This window comes from Schistocerca nitens, chromosome 2 (genome assembly GCF_023898315.1).
Source record: "Schistocerca nitens isolate TAMUIC-IGC-003100 chromosome 2, iqSchNite1.1, whole genome shotgun sequence".
Lineage (NCBI taxonomy): Eukaryota > Metazoa > Arthropoda > Insecta > Orthoptera > Acrididae > Schistocerca > Schistocerca nitens.
In genome coordinates, this window is record NC_064615.1 from 833,557,718 (window position 1) to 833,575,266 (window position 17,549).

Below are 17,549 nucleotides of genomic sequence, written 5' to 3' on the forward strand. Positions count from 1 at the left end.
AGTATTGTAGAAAGCTAGTATTGCGGACGTAATCTTCTACAGGAGTAGTGATGGAATTCTAGATCATAGTGTTTATAATAAACCCACATGTGTAGACAAGGGTGCCCATAACCAGTGGCAAGGGTAGACTGTGGCCATCCCCAGCTCTCAGCCAAAAGAGTAGTCCAATGTTTTTCTTTCAAGAAAATGATTTGCAAGTCGAAATTACACAGATTTTTAACTGAGTCGGAACTGAAACTATTTTGTGGCTACTTGGAAGTAGACATTTGCCTTTCTAGAATATTAAAAATACTCCATACCCCTGGGTCTAGCCCACCCCCCTCCCCAGCCCCCTAAACAAACTGTTGTACAGGCAGACCATTATTTGCATGTAATGAGCTACCATCCACTGCACTGTACGTATGCATTCATATCCTTTGGTAGTCAGCATACATCATCTTAACATATCTGTGTGTAAGTAGAATGGATATTCTAAGAAACAGGCCTGTTGAGTGTTAAGAGTTCCAATTATTTTTGAAGACTTGTGAAGGTGGGTGTTGTTGTTGTTGTGGTCTTCAGTCCTGAGACTGGTTTGATGCAGCTCTCCATGCTACTCTATCCTGTGCAAGCTTCTTCATCTCCCAGTACCTACTGCAACCTACATCCTTCTGAATCTGCTTAGTGTATTCATCTCTTGGTCTCCCTCTACGATTTTTACCCTCCACGCTGCCCTCCAATGCTAAATTTGTGATCCCTTGATGCCTCAAAACATGTCCTACCAACCGATCCCTTCTTCTAGTAAAGTTGTGCCACAAACTTCTCTTCTCCCCAATCCTATTCAATACCTCCTCATTAGTTACGTGATCTACCCACCTTATCTTCAGCATTCTTCTGTAGCACCACATTTCGAAAGCTTCTATTCTCTTCTTGTCCAAACTGGTTATCGTCCATGTTTCACTTCCATACATGGCTACACTCCATACAAATACTTTCAGAAACGACTTCCTGACACTTAAATCTATACTCGATGTTAACAAATTTCTCTTCTTCAGAAACGATTTCCTTGCCATTGCCAGTCTACATTTTATATCCTCTCTACTTCGACCATCATCAGTTATTTTACTCCCTAAATAGCAAAACTCCTTTACTACTTTAAGTGTCTCATTTCCTAATCTAATACCCTCAACATCACCCGACTTAATTAGACTACATTCCATTATCCTCGTTTTGCTTTTGTTGATGTTCATCTTATATCCTCCTTTCAAGACACTGTCCATTCCGTTCAACTGCTCTTCCAAGTCCTTTGCTGTCTCTGACAGAATTACAATGTCATCGGCGAACCTCAAAGTTTTTACTTCTTCTCCATGAATTTTAATACCTACTCCGAATTTTTCTTTTGTTTCCTTTACTGCTTGCTCAATATACAGATTGAATAACATCGGAGAGAGGCTACAACCCTGTCTCACTCCTTTCCCAACCACTGCTTCCCTTTCATGCCCCTCGACTCTTATAACTGCCATCTGGTTTCTGTACAAATTGTAAATAGCCTTTCGCTCCCTGTATTTTACCCCTGCTACCTTCAGAATTTGAAAGAGAGTATTCCAGTTAACGTTGTCAAAAGCTTTCTCTAAGTCTACAAATGCTAGAAACGTAGGTTTGCCTTTTCTTAATCTTTCTTCTAAGATAAGTCGTAAGGTTAGTATTGCCTCACGTGTTCCAACATTTCTACGGAATCCAAACTGATCTTCCCCGAGGTCCGCTTCTACCAGTTTTTCCATTCGTCTGTAAAGAATTCGCGTTAGTATTTTGCAGCTGTGACTTATTAAACTGATAGTTCGGTAATTTTCACATCTGTCAACACCTGCTTTCTTTGGTATTGGAATTATTATATTCTTCTTGAAGTCTGTGGGTATTTCGCCAGTCTCATACATCTTGCTCACCAGACGGTAGAGTTTTGTCATGACTGGCTCTCCCAAGGCCATCAGTAGTTCTAATGGAATGTTGTCTACTCCCGGGGCCTTGTTTCGACTCAGGTCTTTCAGTGCTCTGTCAAACTCTTCACGCAGTATCTTATCTCCCATTTCATCTTCATCTACATCCTCTTCCACTTCCATAATATTGTCCTCAAGTACATCGCCCTTGTATAAACCCTCTATATACTCCTTCCACCTTTCTGCCTTCCCTTCTTTGCTTAGAACTGGGTTGCCATCTGAGCTCTTGATATTCATACAAGTGGTTCTCTTCTCTCCAAAGGTCTCTTTAATTTTCCTGTAGGCAGTATCTATCTTACCCCTAGTGAGACAAGCCTCTACATCCTTACATTTGTCCTCTAGCCATCCCTGCTTAGCCATTTTGCACTTTCTGTCGATCTCATTTTTGAGACGTTTGTATTCCCTTTGGCCTGCTTCATTTACTGCATTTTTATATTTTCTCCTTTCATCAATTAAATTCAATATTTCTTCTGTTACCCAAGGATTTCTATTAGCCCTCGTCTTTTTACCTACTTGATCCTCTGCTGCCTTCACTACTTCATCCCTCAGAGCTACCCATTCTTCTTCTACTGTATTTCTTTCCCCCATTCCTGTCAATTGTTCCCTTATGCTCTCCCTGAAACTCTCTACAACCTCTGGTTCTTTCAGTTTATCCAGGTCCCATCTCCTTAAATTCCCACCTTTTTGCAGTTTCTTCAGTTTCAGTCTGCAGTTCATAACCAATAGATTGTGGTCAGAATCCACATCTGCCCCTGGAAATGTCTTACAATTTAAAACCTGGTTCCCAAATCTCTGTCTTACCATTATATAATCTATCTGATACCTATTAGTATCTCCAGGATTCTTCCAGGTATACAACCTTCTTTTATGATTCTTGAACCAAGTGTTAGCTATGATTAAGTTATGCTCTGTGCAAAATTCTACAAGGCGGCTTCCTCTTTCATTTCTTCCCCCCAATCCATATTCACCTACTATGTTTCCTTCTCTCCCTTTTCCTACCAGGTGGGTGTATATTAGTTATTTTCCTAACTTATGCTGGGAATATATCTTCAAAATTTGGAGAAGAGGATAAGGGCATCTGATGTATATAAAATAACACATCAGTGTGGGAATGTTTGTATAGACAAGACCAGTTGCATGTTTTAGGAAAAGTGTGTGGAATTTTGCCACCATACTAGGCTGGTTACAGTGGCCAGAGAAATCAACTGTGGTAGAGAGCGCTGCTTGACTGAGATAAATAGTATTAAATATGAAGAGAGAAAGCCATTGTTGGACAGTATATTATTATAAATAAAGGGCAATTAATTTAAGCAAGGTATAGAAGCCTGCATTAACCTTCTTCAAAACACAGTCCACTTTTTCTAACTTACTAGAAAATTTTGTGGCCATTTTCAATAACAATGAAGCATTTATTGCTTGTGGTTATAACGAAGTGGCACTATGTCAAGATTGTTAAAGTTTTTGTGGCCACTTGTTGACAAACTGCCTATTGGCTTCTGTCTCGGGTTCTTTGGCCGACGTTCATCTAATGATTTTACTGACGTTTTGCCAGCACGAGTGGCTGGCATTGTCAAAGCTTCACCCTCCATTGCCGGTAGTGAACTGGAGCCGCACTCGTGGCCGCAGACTATATGTACCTGGAGTGCCAATGTCAGAGGGCTTCTCCAAGGTCATTTCCAGTGCGGTTCTCCTCTTGCTACCTGCGACGGTCATTCGCTGCAGTATGGGAAGCCAGGATCCGTTTACCTTAAGGCTCTCCTCTTTCTTGTTGAAAGAAGCAGCCATTCGGACCCCTCCTTGTGAAAGGGCAGAGGAAATACGCACTGAAAGCGCCAGGATACAGCGCCGAGCAAAACCACCAGCTTGCAACCTGAAGAAAGAGGAGGTACAAGCCATTAAGAAACTCAACACCGACAAGAGTATATTGGTACTGCCTGCCGATAAGGGGAATGTGATCGTCGTAATGAAGACCGAAGATTACAAGCAAAAGATCCGAGACCTATTAGATCCGATGACGTACCGAAAACTAAGCGCAGATCCGACACAGCGTATCACACGGAATACGAATCAATTAATCAAGGCGTCTTCTCTGCCGGCGGACATACAGAGAAACCTGCACAACACAGAGGCCCTACCACCTCAGCTGTATGGATTACCCAAGATCCAAAAGAACAACGTTCCACTGAGACCGACTCTTAGCGCTCCTGGCTCACCGACATATAAACTGGCAAAAAAACTTGGCCTCTCTGCTCCAGCCTCATGTGGGGAAGACCGACACATACATATAGGACTCAGGAAATTTCATTGAGGAGCCGAAGAAACTGAAACTTGCACCAAACGACATCCTGGTCACCTTTGATGTTGTTTCATTGTTTACGAAAGTGCCACTCAGTGACGCTCTGGAGCACGTCGGTTCCATTTTCCCACAAGACATCAAAAGGTTCTTCCATGCATGTCTCACCATGAGCTATTTCATGTGGAATGGCGATTTCTACGAACAGCTGGAAGGCATCGTCATGGGTAGTCCTCTTAGTCCAGTGGTGGCCAACTTCTTCATGGAATGATTCGAAGCACAGGCACTGGACTTGGTGACTTGCAAACCTAACGTGTGGTACAGACAGGTCGATGATACTTTCGTGGTGCGGAGCCATGGTGAAGAACAGCTCAGTGACTTCCTAAGACACTTGAACAGCCTCCATGCCAACATAACATTTACCATGGAAGTAGAAAAGGACAAGAAACTGCCATTTCTAGATGTGCTGGTCACAAGGGACGGCGAAAACCTGGGACGCAGCGTGTATCGAAAACCGACACACACGGACCGATACTTGCACAAACTATCAAACCACCACCCGAGCCAGAAAAGAGGCATGATTAATACACTTGTAACGTGAGCAGGATGAATATGTGAGCCGCAGCACCTCAGATGAGAAATGCAACACCTGGAAAGTGTTCTGAGGAGTAATGGGAACTCCACAAATTATATTAGAAGTGTAACAAAGCCAAACACTTGGCGAAGTAAGGAATCAGAAAAATAAATGTTGAGTACGGCCTTTCTGCCATACATTCCCAGAGTGATGGACAGAATAGGCTGTATATTGCGCAAACATGGTGTGAAGACGATTTTCAAACCGACAAGGAAGATCAAAGTGTCTCTTAGATCAACAAAGGAGAAAAGGGACCCACTTGCAGTGTCTGGAATATGCCGTATATCATGCACATGCGAAAAAGTTTATGTCGGAATGACTGGACGATCAATTAACACCAGGATCAAAGAGCATAAGCGAAATTGCAGGTTGGGGCAGGTGGAGAAATTGGCCGTGGCAGAGCACGCACTGAGTGAGACCGACCACGTAATAAAATTCACCGAAATGGAAGTTCTGGCTGTGGAGAAGCACTGTCATACGCACTTGTTCAGAGAAGCTGTAGAAATACAAAAACACACAAACAATTTCAACAAGAAAGAGGAAAGCCTTAAGGTAGACGGATCCTGGCTTCCCGTACTCGGCAAACGACTGTCGTAGGTAGCAAGAGGAGAACTGCACCAGAAATGACCGCGGAGAAGCTCTCAAACATTGGCACACCAGGTACATTAGTGTGCGGCTGCGAGTGCGGCTCCAGTTCACCACCTGTAATGGAGGGTGAAGCATTTGACAATGCGAGCCACTCGTGCTGGCAAAATGTCAGTAAAATCATTAGGCGAATGTCGGCCGAAGAACCTGAGACAGAAGCCAATAGGTAGTTTGTCACTATGTCAAGACATTTCATGGACTGATAGTCATGAGTGTTCAGTCTTTGTCAGGTGGAGTACAGATGCTTTATATATTTCTGGAAATTGTTTATGGCTTAAATTTTCCATTGAAATTGTTTTTTTTTTCTACTATGGATAAAGATAGAATTTTTTTCCAATTAAGAAATTTCTTAAACCAGAATCTTAAAAAATCATTTATCTGATAATTCCTCTAGTGGTCCATTCCACATAATTTATTAATGGTGTAAACTAGAAGAGGAGATAAAACTGTAACAAATTATTTAATAAAATTGAAGTTCAGTATCTGCAAAAATAGTTAGTTCTAAGACCTAAAAGAATAAGGGGTTTTGGGGGTAAGAATAGGCCCGCGGTCTTCCAGCGTGTCGTAAAAGGCAACTAAAAGGAGACTCAAACGTTTCGACCCTTACGTGATGGTCCCCTCTTGGGTTTGATCACCATATTTCAAAATTATTCCAAAGAGTGAGCCAATTCGGGAAGGGCGCCTTACTTGATGTGTTGTGTCTGTTGTGCATCGAGACCTTTAGCCAGCTTATTCGTCGTTGCGTTGGTCCCACTCGCTCTCCATCTCTTGGGCGAGGATACATTCTTGGGTGGGATTTCGACCATGTACTCTGCAGCGTCGCTTTCTGTGCTGACGACGACCATGGACCACTTGCCACCTAATATCCAGCACGGTAGCCAGTCTGTTGTGGTGGGGCCGCCGTGTACCATGTTGGTTGTAGCCCTCTAACAACACAGGGATCGCTCTACTGATGCCTGTGCTGTTAACTCCGCACGTATGCCAAGGAGTAGATGCCTATCTCCCTGGGGCATCGGGACTCCTGGCAATGGCCCTCCTGCCAGGTGGCCCTTGCTGTGACTGGGTGGCACCTGTGGGGAGGGCCCCTTGGTCAGAGTAGGTGGCACATCTTCTCTTGCTGGTGGCCGATCACCAGCAGTCTCTAAGTGTTCGAGGGCTCACTTTCATGCAAACATGTATGACCGCAAATCGTTCCCCTCTCTGGCCACACCATGGGAGGAACGAAAGGCTATGAATGACAGCGGTATCTAGTCCATTCGAGAGTGTCCATGAAGCCTCAGTTCTTTGTAGAGCATTTAGAGGACAAGTTCGGGGAGGTGGAGGGCTTGTCAGAATTGCGGTCCGAGTCAGTCTTGATAAAAACAGCGTTTTCTGCCCAGTCATGGGTATTACTCGCTTGTAAGAAGCTGGGGGATGTTTCTGTTACTATCACACCCCATAGAAGCTTAAATATGGTCCAGGGCATTATCTTCCACAGGGTCCTTCTTTTACAGTCCGATGACGAGCTGCGCGCCAACATAGAGCAATGAGGTGTCCATTTCATCCGGCGCGTCCACCGAGGTCTGAGGGATAATCACGTTGCCACTAGTGCCTTCATCTTGGCCTTCGAGGATGACACATTACCCGAGAAGGTGAAGGTGAAAGTCGACCGCTGTGATGTTAAGCCATATATCCCTCCCCAATGCGGTGTTTCAAGTGTTAGAAGTTCGGCCATATGTCTTCCCACAGTGCTTCCAACCTCATATGCCGCAATTGTGGTCATCCATCCCATCCCGATACTCCATGTGCCCTGCCTCCCATCTGCGTCAACTGCAGATAGCACCATCCCCCTTGCTCGCTCGACTGTAAGATTCTACAGAAGGAACGGAAAATAATGGAATACAAGACCCTGGACTGACTGACCTACACTGAGGCTAAACGGAAATTTGAACGGCTTCATCCCATGTGCGTGATGTCATCTTATGCCACCACTGTCACTCCTGTTGCAGCTCCATCTGTTGCACCACATACAGTCAGCTCTCAGAGCCGAAGGACCACACCTGCCCCCTTCATGGTGGGGGGCACTTCCCTCCCTGTTGCTCCCGCACCACCTACCTTAGAAACAGCAACCCCTCAACCATCGGGGCCACCAGTCCCCACCTCTAAGCCAGAGAAGCATAAATCTTCTTTGGCTTTTCTCGCTGGGAAGGGATCCCTTGGGTCACTCCCTTCCCAGGTTCCTACCAGTGGCAAATCAGACACCCGCCAGGGGCTGAAAAAGCCCCAGGTAGCTAGTTGTAGAGCTTCGCAGTCCTCTTCAGTCCCGGAAACTGAATGAAAGAAGCCCTCCCAGCAAGGGCAACCAAAGGAACAGCGTAGGAAATCAAAATCAAAGACCCCTAAGACCAAGGAAATTGCGGTGGCATCCACTCCACTGCTACCTACAAGCTCTGCATCTGAGGACGCAGTGGAGATTCTGACATCCGCTGAGGACCTAGATCTCGCCGGTCCCTCAGACGTAATGGATGTCGCTCCCGTCGGTACTCAGTCGGTGGCAGCAGGTGGCCCAGTGGCGTAATCTAACTCCTCGGTCCCTTCACGTCTTTCTCAGCCATAGACAATGTCATCCTCCAGTGGAACTGCAGCAGTTTTTTCAACCATCTTTCTGAGCTCCAACAGCTTCTCAGCCTGCATCCTTTCCTCTGCATTGCTCTTCAGGAAACTTGGTTTCTGGCGATGCGAACCCCCACCCTCCGTGGCTATCGGGTTTATTATAAGAACTGGGCAGCTTATGAGAGGGTATCTGGTGGTGTCTGCATCTACGTCCTTCACTCTCTTTATAGCACGTCTGTCCCTCTACAAACACTTTTAGAGGCTGTTGATGTTTGGGTGTGGACGCCTCGGGCTGTTACTGTCTGCAGTCTCTATCTTCCATCAGATGGTGATGTCCCGCAGCATGTCCTGGCTGCGCTGATAGACTAATTGCCGCCACCTTTTTTGTTACTGGGCGACTTCAACACCCATAACCCTCTGTGGGGTGGATCAGTGGCAACAGGCCGAGGCAGCTTCGTTGAGCAAGTATTGTCGCAGCTCGACCTTTCTCTTTTAAATACTGGTGCCTTCACACATTTCAGTGTGGCGCATGGCACGTACTCAGCCATCGACCTTTCGATCTGCAGCCATAGCCTATTACCATCTGTCCAATGGAGTGTGCATGATGACTTGTAGTGACCACTTTCCGATCTTACTGTCTCTGCCACAGAGTCACTCTTCTGGTGCCCCTGCAGATGGGCTATAAATAAGGCTGATTGGGACTTGTTCACCTCCATTGCCACTATTGAGCCTCTTACCAATGACGCCATTGATGTGGTGGTTCACTCGGTCACCACCAGCATCGTTACTGCCACAGAATCTGCCATTCCCTGTTCTTCTGGGTCCCCTCGGCGGAGGACTGTGCCTTGGTGGTCGCTCAAGATAGCCGAGGCAATTAAAGATCGCAGGCAGGCACTCCAGCGTCACAAGCGGCATCCTTCATTGGAACACCTCATCGCATTTAAACGGCTCCGTGCGCGAGCCCACCGCCTCGTTCGCCAACGTAAGCAGGAGTGCTGGGAAAAGTATGTCTCCACCATTGGCCTCCGTACCTCTCCATCGCAGGTTTGGGCCAACATCAGGCGACTCTATGGCTATGAACCCCCGTCAGCGTACCTGCGGTTTCACTGAATGGAGCAGTCTGTACTGACTCCGACACAATTACAAACCGCTTAGCGGAGCATATTGCTCAGAGTTCTGCTTCTGCACATTACCCACTGGCCTCCTCCTCCTCCCTGAAAGAACAGTTGGAACATTGGAGCCTTTCATTTCACACACACTGCATTGAATCATACAATGCTCCGTTCAGTGAGTGGGAATTCCACAGTGCCCTAGCCGCTTGCCCTGATACGGCTTCCGGGCCAGATCGCATCCACTGTCAGATGCTTAAACACCTCTCAGTGGACTGCCAGGGATGCCTCCTAGACCTTTTCAACCGCATATGGGTTGAGGGTGAGTTCCCGTCGCAATGGCGGGAAAGCATCGTAATCCCCGTGTTGAAACCTGGCAAGAACTCACTGGAGTGGACAGCTACCGCCCCATTAACCTCACCAACATTCTTTGCAAGTTGCTTGAATGCGTGGTGAGCTGGAGGTTGAGTTGGCTACTTGAGTCTCAGGGCCTTCTGGCTCCGTCTCAGGGTGGGTTCCGTAACGGCCGCTCTGCCGCCGATAATCTGGTGTGCCTGCGGAAGGCATACGATACGACATGGCAACATCACATCCTCTCTACGCTTGGGGTCTTCGGGGTCTGCTCCCGATTTTCATACAAAATTTTCTGTCACTTCGTTCGTTCCATGTGCAAGTTGTGGCCTCCCATAGTTCCTCTCGAGTTCAGGAGAATGGGGTACCCCAACGAGCTGTCTTAAGTGCCCGCCTCTTTGTAATTGCAGTTAATGGGCTCGCTGCGGTGGTGGGAATGGACTCGCTGCGGCGGTGGGAATGTCTGTCTCAGCTTCCTTGTATGCTGACAACTTCTGCCTTTACTTTAGCTCCACTGTCATTGCAGCTGCTGAACTGCAACTGCAGGATGCTATCCACAAGGCACTGTCTTGGGCTGTAGCGCATGGCTTCCAGTTTTCAGCTGCCAAGACATGCATTATGCATTTCTGCCGGCAATGCACTGTTCACCCTGAGCCACGGCTTTATCTTGACGGCGAACCTCTTGCTTTGGTGGAGACGCATCGGCTTTTGGGATTGGTTTTTGATACCTGGTTGACTTGGCTCCCTCATATTCGGCAGCTTAAACAGACATGCTGGCGGCATCTTAACTCTGTCTTTTGCTTGCGTCACACCATCTGGGGTGCTGATCGGTCTACCCTTCTACGGCTGTACCAGGCCAGTCCCGTCTAGATTATAGGAGCCTGGCTTATGGTTTGGCATCCCCTTCCTTATGGCAGTTGCTGGACCCCATCCTTCACAGCGGGATTCGTCTCGCCACTGGAGCTTTCCGGACAAGACCTGTCAATAGCATACTTGTGGAGGCAGGTGTCCCCCCATTGCAGTTCCGGTGCCAACGATTACTGACCACTTATGCTACACACGTTTCTAGCTTGCCTGGGCATCCCAATTATCGTCTCCTGTTGCCTCAGTATGTCATCCATCTTCCAGAACGATGGCCCCGGTCAGGATGTACGATTGCGGTTCGCATCAGAGCTCTTCTCTCTGGGCTTGAGGTTTTCCCTCTTCCACCTCTTTTCTGGGCCGCTCTGCGTATACCCCCATGGTGTGTGCCCCGTCCATGCCTTTGGCTCGATTTGGCACAGGGCCCGAAGGACTCAGTCCCTCCTGAGGCCCTCTGCCGCTGCTTTCTTTCAATCCTTGCCGCATTTCAAGGCTCTGACGTTGTCTATACTGATGGTTCAATGGTTGCTGGTCGTGTCAGTTATGCTCTTACTCTAGGGGATCATTATAAACAACACTCATTGCTGGCTGGCTGCAGTGTTTTCACTGCCAAGCTGGTCGCCATCTTTCGTGCCCTAGAGTATATCCGCTCCTGCTCAGGTGAGACCTTCGTTATCTGTAGTGACTCCCTGAGCGGTTTACGGCTTCAACCAGTGTTTCCCTCGCTCTTGCCTGGTGATGGCTATCCAGGAGTCCCTCGATACTCTTGCCCGTAGCAGCTGCTCTGTGGTCTTTGTGTGGACCCCGGGTCATGTCGGCATCCCAGAAAATGAACGTGTTGACACGCTGGCCAGACAGGCTGTCGGTGCACCAGCCTTGGAGATTGGCCTTTCAGAGAGTGACCTCGGGTCAGTTTTGCGGCAGAATGTACTTTGCACCTGATGTGAAGAATGGCGCACCCTTCCTTCACCCAGCAAACTTCGGGCCATCAAGGAGGCTACCGGTGCGTGGTGCTCCTCCTTGCGGGTGTCTCGCAAGGACTCTGTTGTCCTCTGACGGCTGCTCATTGGCCACACCTCGATAAAACACAGCTATTTATTGCGCCGTGAGGACCCACCTTTGTCACTGCGGGTCAGCTTTGACGGTGGTCCACATCTTGTTGGACTGCCCGCTTTTAACTCCGCTCAGGCAGACGTTTGCGCTGCCTGATATGCTTCCTGCACTTTTATCAGATGACATTGCGATGGCAGATTTAGTGCGTTTCTTGGTGGTTGGCTTTTCCTTTTTTGTTTCTATGGTCTGCCAACCTCTGTCACACTCGGTGTGATTTTAATTCCTTTTTTTCTGGTCTCTTTCTGTGTCTTTCTTGTTCTGTGTTGTCTCTTGTCATCTCCATTGTTTGTCCTTATCTTTGTGGGTGTTTATAGTTCGTGGAAAAAGGGACCGATGGCCCTAGTAGTCTGGTCCCTTCAGCCCCACAAACCAACCAATAAGGGGACTAATGGTTGTAAGCAAACAAATACAGTATCAAACAAGTGGTATAAATTTGTAACTGTTTTTTCTCAATATATATGATTCTCAGTTAGTTGTAACTGATTTGGACTCATTTATATCTTTCTCTGCATTACTTCTCAAAATAGTTTTGAGATTAATTGTTTGAAGGTAACAAGTTTGCTGCTGTATTTCATGGTGTCAGCAACACCAACCAGTGCAAGAGTAAAGAGCCTTAGCAACAGTACTAAGAGTAATTAAGAAATCACCAATTTTTAGTGCCTTCCATGAGGCATATGCTCTGAAAGGGAGATAAAACCTACTAATTTTATATAACATAGTTAAAATATTTTAGAAATAAAACACTACCTTATACTACACATGGAATTGTAGTAATCATTATTTACTTGGAAAAATGCATGACGACACAGCACTGTCTTATAGAATTGTTTATGGACAACTGGTTTCAGTCATACACCATATTCCCAGTGAAAACAGTTTTTAAAATGGCTACATCACATTATATACAGGCCTTCAAGTATGAAGGATAACATGATCAAGTCAAAATGTAACAAATGTTTAACATAGGTATTTGGTAGCAAAGTAATAGCTCAATCAACATCAAGCAGAAACTCAAAAATATTTTGCTTCCTGTTGATGGAGCCACTGCTTTCCTACTGAATACCTATGTTAAATGTTTGCCACACTTTTGATTGGCCATGTTCTTCATACTTGAAGACATTTATGTGGTGTGATATTGCCATTGTAAAAGTTATTCCACCATGAAGGTGGACTACGACCTAATCCGGTTGTAAATAAACAATTTTATAAGACAGTACTGTGTTGTCATGCATTTTTCCAAGTATATCGCTGCCGTTAATGTATTCCTGAAAAATATGTCTGAATCATTATTACGACAAAAAAGTACATATTTAAACTGACATTTGTAATATATATGACAAACTGTGAAAGTCTCATTGTTCAGTTGTTCACTTACTAGCTTCTATAACTGCCAAGTGTATTGTTAATGCCATTTAATTACACTAGCATTTGTATTTGAACAAATTCTTGTGACAAATTTTTCTTCTAACAATATATTTCTGTTGTTTCAGCAGTCATCCATTCGACTACATTTTTATCTGTTGTTCGCAAAATAAGTTACACCAGTTACACTGATTTTGCTGGGAACTGTAAAAGTTCTGTTACTGTATCATAATAGAAATTTTAATCTGGTCAAGGAGAACAATAAGAATGTGTAATCATGGTACTGGCTTGAGCGAAATCTCTGTATAATCTGTACATAGTAGACTAGCTCTGTATCAACTATTGTATGTTTTGTGTACATAGTGCTTCTTTTGTAAATTTTTTGTTAAAAAAAATCTGACCTTAATTTCATGTAAGTAATTTGTATTGTATTGCTCCATTGTTTTGCATTTTGAATGGTGTTGCAATTATTGATCTCTTCATATTAAATAAGTAGTTCTTCCAGTACCTTACATTTATGAATCATAAGGGACACAAGCAATGCATCACTGCATACATAATGGAACATTTCGTCTCAGTTATGTTATTCCTATGTGCAATGACTAAAGCACTGGTAATAAATTGTGTGTGACACCAATACATTGCTAGTTTTGGTGCCTAAATTGTAATAACATTAATAGAAGTTAACGCAACACATCTGCACAAAAATAATGTGGAACAATAAAACTATTGTATAGCTTTTTATGTTGTAGTTTATTAATCTGAAAACCACATGCTTTCTCAGTACCAACCCTGAAGGAAAAAAAAAAGACTCAACTTGGTATTTGTTTATATTACATTTATTAGTGACAGTGTTGTTAGTATAATGTTAATGGTATAGTAACCAATTGTTGTTGTTGTTTTGGTGGTGGTGGTGGTGGTGGTGGTGGTTGTCATCGTCTTGGTTTTCAGTCCAGAGACTGATCTGATGCAGCTCTCCATGCTACTCTATACTGTGCAAGCTTCTTCATCTCTGAGTAACTACTGCAACCTACATCCTTCTGAATTTGCATAGTGTATTCACTCTTGGTCCCCCTCTGATTTTTACCCACCACACTTCCCTCCAATACTAAATTGGTGATCCCTCAGAACATGTCCTACCAACCGATCCCTTCTTTTAGTCAGGTGCCACGAATTCCTGTTCTCTCTAATTCTATTCAGTACCTCCTCATTAGTTACATGATCTCTCATCTAATCTTCAGCATTCTTCTGTAGCACCATATTCCGAAAGCTACTATTCTCTTCTTATATGAACTATTATTGTCCATGTTTCACTTCCATATATGGCTACACTCCATACAAATACTTTCAGAAAAGACTTCCTGACACTTAAATCTATTCTTGATGTTAATAAATTTCTATTCTTCAGAAATGCTTTCATTGCCATAGCCAGTCTACATTTTATATCATCTCTACTTCGAACATCGTCAATTATTTTGCTGCCCAAATAGCAAAACTCCTCTACTACTTTAAGTGTCTCATTTCCTAATCTAATTCCCTCAGCATCACCCATTTTAATTCAACAACATTTCAATATCCTCGTTTTGCTTTTGTTGATGTTCATCTTATATCCTCCTTTCAAGACACTGTCCATTCCACTCAACTGCTCTTCCAAGTCCTTTGCTGTCTCTGACAGAATCACAATGTCATCGGCGAACCTCAAAGTTTTTATTTCTTCTCCATGAATTTTAATACCTACTCCGAATTTATCTTTTGTTTCCTTTATTCCTTGCTCAATATACAGATTGAATAACATCGGGGAGAGGCTACAACCCTGTCTCACTCCCTTCCCAACCACTGCTTCCCTTTCATGTCCCTCGACTCTTATAACTGCCATCTGGTTTCTGTACAAATTGTAAATAGCCTTCCGCTCCCTGTATTTGATCCCTGCCACCTTCAGAATTTGAGAGTATTCCAGGCAACAATGTCAAAAGATTTCTGTAAGTCTACAAATACTAGAAATGTAGATTTGCTTTTCCATAAGCTATCTTCTAAGATAAGTCATAGGGTCAGTACTGCCTCATGTGTTCCAACATTTCTACGGAATCCAAACTGATCTTCCCCGAGGTCAGCTTTTACCAGTTTTTCCATTCACCAGTAAAGACTTTGTAATAGTATTTTGCAGCCGTGACTTATTAAACTGATAGTTCAGCAATTTTCACACTTGGTAGCACCTGCTTTCTTTGGAATTGGAGAGTATTTCACCTGTCTCATACATCTTGTTCACCGGAGGAAGAGTTTTGTCATGGCTGGCTCTCCCAAGCAGTTCTGATGGACTGTTGTCTACTCCTGGGGCCTTTTTTTGACTTAGGTCTTTCAGTGCTCTATCAAATTCTTCACGCAGTATCATATCTCCCATTTTATCTTCATCTATGCCCTCTTCCATTTCCATAATATTGTCCTCAAGTACATCACCCTTGTATAGACTCTCTATGTACTCCTCCCACATGTCTGCTTTCCCTTCTTTGCTTGGGACTGATTTTCCACCCAAACTCTTGATATTCATACATGTGGTTCTCTTTTCTCCAAAAATGTCTTGAATTTTCCTGTAGACAGTATCTATCTTACCCCTAGTGAGATAAGCCTCTACATCCTTACATTGGTCCTCTTGCCATGCCTGCTTAGCCATTTTGCATTTCCTGTCGATCTCATTTTTGAGACGTTTTTATTCCTTTTTGCCTGCTTCATTTACTACATTGTTATATTTTCTCCTTTCATCAATTAAATTCAGTATTCTTTCTGTTACCCAAGGATTTCTACTAGCCCTCATCATTTTACCTACTTGATCCTCTGCTACATTCATCTCTCAAAGCTACCCATTCTTCTTTTACTGTATTTCTTTCCCATGTATTTGTCAATTGTACCCTAATGCTCTCTCTGAAGCTCTCTACAACCTCTGGTTCTTTCAGTTTATCCATGTCTCATCGCCTTAAATTCCTACCTTTTTGCCGATTCCTCAGTTTTAATCTGCAATTCATAACCAAAAAATTGTGGTCAGAGTCCACATCTGCCCTTGGAAGTGTCTTACAATTTAAAACATTGTTCCTAAATCTCTGTCTTACCGTTATATAATCTATCTGAAACCTTCTAGTGCCTCTTCCATATATGCAACCTTCTTTCATGAGTCTTAAACCAAGTGTTAGCTATGATTAAGTTATGCTCTACGCAAAATTCTAGCAGGCGGCCTCCCTATTTCATTCCTTACCCTCAGTCCATATTCTTCTACTACTTTTCCTTCTCTTCCTTTCCGTACTATCAAATTCCAGTCCCCCATGACTATTAAATTTTTGTCTCCCTTAACTATCTGAATAATTTCATTTATCACATTGTACATTTCTTCAATCTCTTCACCATGTGCAGAGCTAGTGGCATATAAGCTTGTACTACTGTGGTAGGTGTGGGCTTCGTGTCTGTCTTGGCTACAATAATGCGTTCACTATGCTGTTCACAGCAGCTTATCCATGCTCCTATTTATTATTCCAATTAGTAATAATGAATAGTCACTCAAACACCATAGTGTTATTGACATACTTTATGACTTCATCTGTAGGACTAGGGTCAAATAGATGCTAGCAAGTTGATTTTCAGAAAATAGACCTTATGCTTCACTAAGAAGTAGTTCATATCGTCATCACTCATTTTGCGTGTGAACTTACTGCCCATCATACACTGTTTCAGCATTACAAATGTTGTCATATGTAGTGAATTTATGATGATGAATCTTATCTGCTTTATGACAGCTTATAAAAACATATTAAACGTGTCAAAAGAAAATAAAGTTGAGTGCTGTTGTTTGGATAGTGTCCACTACATTTGAAAAGAAAAAGAAAGAAGAAAAAGGTTTCACACTGGTATAGAGTGAAAGCTATCAATGGTCATATATACAGTTGTAGTTACTATTTATAGTGATAAGTTAAAATTGTAAATTTATTTTGATATCATCCATTTACTTTCAAGCTGTTTGGTAAATCTGCATAGTGTTTACAGATAGATGCCTTAAAAAAGATTTTTCAGTCTCAGCACTTTTGGGGATCCTACTTCGGCATGCTAATAACATAAACTGTACTACAGTCCTACATATGACAACTCGTTTGATTTGGTGGAGAGGACTGGAGTCACTCAGATTACAGCCACAACTTATATAGTTATTGTTATTAATAATTAATATTAAGGGCTTAAAGCACACCATCATCAATTTCGAGATTGTAGCATGTATGCGTGCTCCTGACATCTGTTGATCTTATGGTGAACCAGGTATGTCTATATCTGTAGCACCACACTGTGTATATGAACATGTATGAAAAGTTGTCTCATTAATTTCTCGGATATTCATTTCCATATGGGCCAAAGCACAAAGCATAATTTTGTTGTTCTGCACTGCTCAATTGTTATGTAGGGCTGCCAACATAATTTAGGATCCACATCATGTACTTATTAGTAATATTTCATGATCAGAGGTGTATCAACAGTTTTATCTGCACCTCAAGCCACAGAACATGTGCTTAATGAAAATGGTGATCATGAGGACCATGAAGTGTTGGAATAGGTCATAAATGTGTGTGTGGTGCATTTAGTATCTG

General features: G+C 43.6%; 1 protein-coding gene across 2 annotated transcripts in view; it reads left to right on the top strand.

Annotated features, from left to right (window-relative positions):
* Nucleotides 1–13,672, top strand: part of LOC126237101 (general vesicular transport factor p115) — a 232,124-nt gene extending 218,452 nt beyond the window's left edge. Inside the window, exon 18 of one of the 2 annotated variants that reach the window (XM_049946909.1) lies at nt 13,059–13,672. The gene's annotated coding sequence lies outside the window, so the exon portion shown is untranslated. The remainder of the gene's footprint in view (nt 1–13,058) is intronic. The other variant, XM_049946910.1, reaches the window with a different exon arrangement.
* The last annotated feature ends 3,877 nt before the right edge of the window (nt 13,673–17,549 follow it).